The sequence below is a fragment of the Eufriesea mexicana genome, unplaced genomic scaffold (genome assembly GCF_001483705.2).
Source record: "Eufriesea mexicana isolate 0111107269 unplaced genomic scaffold, ASM148370v2 scaffold10662, whole genome shotgun sequence".
Lineage (NCBI taxonomy): Eukaryota > Metazoa > Arthropoda > Insecta > Hymenoptera > Apidae > Eufriesea > Eufriesea mexicana.
In genome coordinates this window covers 65,773-70,495 of record NW_016918322.1, presented here as the reverse complement: position 1 = coordinate 70,495, position 4,723 = coordinate 65,773, and positions in this window count along the sequence as shown.

Sequence of the window (4,723 nt, the reverse complement as noted above, 5' to 3'; positions counted from 1 at the left end):
TATTTTTATATTAATATTGTTTAATTATAATGTCATTTTTTAAATAATATCACATTATCTTAATATTCTTTACTTATTGATACCATTTTTCGATATTGATATCATTTCTTATTATTATAAAATTATTTTAATACTCCTCGTCTATTAATATAATTTTTTAATATTAATATCGTCTACTTAGAACACCAGTTTTTAATACTATAATATCTTTTTAGCATCTTTAAATTATCAGTACCATTTCTTCTATCGCATGAGGCATATTTTTAATACTATTTACATCGTATCATAATTTCCCTCTTCTCGAATTTTGAATTCGAAGCTTCCCTACCCTGCAAATCTAACTAACTTTATGGCAGCCCAAAATCTTTTGAATATACCATTTCCGAGCCACAACCATCGAAAGTCAATTCTGAAGGTGGATACGCTGGCCTAGAAAATTACGCGAAGCGAGCAATTATAAGCGCGTGCGAAACTACGTTGCACTTATTTCACCTTGCAAAACCATAACGTCGCGTCCCGCGATTAATTATACTTGCCGGCTTCTTGATAGTGTTTAACGATTATCGAAAAAAGTAGATTGCAAGGTAGATGAGAGACGTTGCATTATGTAGGACCTTGCCGAGGTCACGTAGACAACGCGAATCCCATAGGGTTTCGTAGTCCGGCCTCGTAGCCGGCTGATAAAACATAAGCGCATCAACTTAGTCTTGTAAGCCTTTCCTTCTCCTTTCTTTCTATGTTAAGCAGTTATTTGCTACGTTATTACGGCTCTCCTCGTGTGTGCATTAGTCGCCCGGTGTGCACTTTATGCCGCGTCGGGGCACGTTAATCGACTTTTAAACACACGTTTTCCGACCGTGTGATTTAGCACGAATGTTATTCGCGGTTCGACATTAATGGTTCCAACGAAAAGGAATACATTACGAGCTAAGATATACAAATGCATGCAGGGGTAGAATATCGCGCGCGGCTCCTTGCGCAACTAGCAACGATCTAGGTGCTTAACTATGCTAACAAGGGGCTGAGTAATCGTATCGGTTAGCCAATTTTTTCGTCCTCCAGTTATTTCCGTTGCTGACCAATTTTTCCCGCCATATTTTTAAATGAAAAGTGCGCAGCGTCCTCGCGTTCCGCCATTTTTATCACTTTCACAATTTTCGTCATTTCCGTTGGGTGAAGAGGATTAAGCTACGGAAAATAAATTACAGGAATTTATTTTCACATCTTCAGGAAAGAATTTTTCGAATGGGAAGCGCGCAAAGTCCACGCGTCGTTCCGCCATTTTCGTTGGGCCGAGTAGATTAAGTTCTGCAAAATAAAGGACAGGAATTTATTTTCACTTCTTCGGGAAAGAATGTTTGTAAATTAACGTTACAATAACTTGGAAACAGTGATTATAAAGTAGAATAAACTGCTATTATATTTTATCACTGAGGGATTCTTTAATTTTTCCCGCCATATTTTCGAATGAGAAGCGCGCAATGTCTCCACGTTCCGCCATTTTCGTCGCGTCGAGTGGATTAAGCTGCGCAAAATAAAAGACAGGAATTTATTTTCACTTCTTCGGGAAAGAATGTTTGTAAATTAACGTTACAATAACTTGGAAACAGTGATTATAAAGTAGAATAAACTCCTATTATATTTTACCATTGAGGAATTCTTTAATTTTTCCCGCCATATTTTCGAATGAGAAGCGCGCCATGTCCATGCATTCCGCCATTTTCGCCATTTTTGTCGGGCCGAGTGAATTAAGTTCCACAAAATGAAGGACAGGAATTTATTTTAACCGCTTCAGGGAGGAATTTTTAAAAAATTAACGTTGCAATGTTTTCGCAGCAATAATTATAAGGTGAAATAAATCGCTATTATTTTTTTATTGTTTAGGGATTCTTTGGTAAAAGATTCTTCAACTGATTCTAATTTTCTTTTCGCTTAATTACCAGTGAATTTAACATTAACATTCGTCAGTCGAAGATTCGTAGTAAGGAAATCGAGCCAAGCATAGGCGTCGCAGCGAGTAGATTGGGCGGAATGTAAACATCACTGGTCAGGCTCGTGTTTCATTTTCGTCGAAGTTTTCCTGTCTCAGTTGCGTGTTATTCTTCGCCGTGTTCGGACGAAGTGGCTCGACGTGTGCGACGTGTCTCAACGTTTCTGGCCTTGAGGTTGATTATGGCACGCGCCATCGGGTCCTAAACCCTACGGTAAGCAGTCGATATCCAGATAAAATCAAACCAAAAATCCCTTCTGCTTACCAAAAATTCGCAATCTTCGGGATCAATGACCTCGTAATTAAATAGCCTATATACAGTATAGACCTCTTTATCCATACCCCCATTATTTGAATACCCTAATTTGCGGATGTTCTATCATCCACACAACATTTCGTAGCGATGTTTACACACGTGATGCACTGTCTTCTGATGTATCGTGCGTTCGAGAAAAGAAGGCACAGCGTGTTTACATCCTCACGACTGATTAACTCCCTTTATCACAGGCATTGAGCAATTGGCAGAAAATGGTGACGAAGATCATTGGCAGATTATAGCAAGAGTAATTGAGATAGAATATGGCGACATCTGTCATATTCATAGTCTTTGAAACTATTAAAAAACGGAAAACTAAGGCCAGTGTTGATATATCCTATCTCACTCAGTCTCACTAAGGCCTGCTAATGATCTTCGTCACCTATCAGCCAATAGTAGTCACTGCCTGTGATGACGGGAGTGTCAGCGAGGTTAGTTAGCCCTGAGGATGTAAACACGCTGTGCCTTCTTTTTTCGAACGCACTATACATGACAAAGACGAGAAATCACAACAGGATTGGAAGCTCCCCAATAAGGGTTCTTCGTTATTCGTCCCTGAACATTGACATTTGACAGCACTCAGCTGCAATTCGCAGTAGTGATCACGCAAACGTACACTTTCTGCCTTTTCTCGCTGAACGGAGCATAGACGATAGTGTATACATGCGTACTCTCCTGTGTTCGATATAATCGGTTAAATATAATCCTATCAGTTCAGTCTAAAGCAGGGTACCCAAAAGCAACGATGAGGACGTGTTTTCTCATTTGTTATGTCATGGTTATGTCATAGATACTCGAGAAAGGATTTCAATCGTTTGATGCATAGTAGGAATGTAATTCTACGTAGGTAGCTTCTCAGGTTAAAAAATTTATGCGACTTACCGGCTGAAATTATATGGAACCCATAGATGTTGAAGAAGATCGTCCATTTTGTTCTTTTCTACTCGAACAGACGAAGCTTAACGCTAGAGCTACCGATCTTTAGTGGGCACCTAACTATAACGTGCACAGATTATAGTAATTTTAGCCGTACGATGAATATGAGTGAATATATTGATTACAGCTCTTTCTTAATTTTGAGTTGGTACCAATTTTATTCTGAACGGAGGTGTATGTGTTCGGTGATTGCAAAAAGGAAAATTCTGGGACCAGTCATTTTGACTGGGTTGGCAGTTCTAGTGTTAATAATAAAACAAGTTTATTTAAATAAAATATTATGACCATTCGGAGGAAAATACTGGATTCTCGTGGATTAGAGAGACGAGTATAGACGGAGTCAGGTTTATCATTGCCTATATTTACTTCTGTGCTGGAGAACTGGGTTGACAATGAGTTAAAAGGCGACGATACCTCTAATTGTAGGACTTTTTGCTAATTTGTCTAATAAACAACAACTCCTTTTTAACACTGGAACTACCGATCTTTAATGGGCACCTAACTATAACGTGCACAGATTATAGTCATTTCAGCGGTACGATGAATATGAGTGAATATATCGATTACAGCTCTTTCTTAATTTTCAGTTGGTACCAATTTTATTCTTAAAGCAGGTGTATGTGTTCGGTGATTGCAAAAATGAAAATTCTGGGACCAGTCATTTTGACTGGGTTGATAGTCCTAGTGTTAATGTAACAGGAAGCTATTGTCCTATTATCCGAAAATTCCACTATAAGGCCACTTTAGTCCTCTTAGTTCGGATACGGGAGTCCCTAACGTACACGATGGGCCCAAAAACGAATCACAGCGAAGCAGCATCCCGAAAAAGGGAATGGCAGTTAAACGAAAGGCGATTGCGATTGCGGCCGCGTATAAACCCCCAGGGATTTTTTCCAGGCCGGGTTATATTAGCAGAGGTCCCTTGTTTACTCCTCCGGTTCTCTGTCTTGCACGTGCAAGTGACGCACGTGCAGGCGTACGACTCGTGTGAAATTATTCGCGGCGAGGTTCCGGCAATGGTTAAGCAGGATGTGCGCGGGTGGTTTCGCCGATGCCCTAGCCTGTGGTCCCGTTTACACCCGAAGCGGTAAGGGTCCCTGATATTTTCGCTCCCTTAAAGGTGCCTGCCTTTTCGCTCCCTCGTTCTATCCTTATCTCGCCGTGCACCTCGGCCGGGGATACACGAAACTTCACTTTGCACGGCGTGTCAAAGGTTCCCCCGGGGATCTGCCTCCTCCGACTGGGCTTTAATTGCTTACACGATAAACCCACGCCGAGTGTTAACCGCGGAAGGGAAATCCGAGATTTCCCGCCAGATTTCCGCTCCTTTCCCGTCTTTTTCTTTCTCGTTTGTAGATTGGCAGATTTCTGCACCTTTTCTACCTTTTTTCTTTCCGAATTTTGAAGATTGGCAGATTTCTGCTTCTTTTCCATCTTTTTCTCTTCAAAATGAAGGTTGGCAGATTTTGATCCTGAAATTA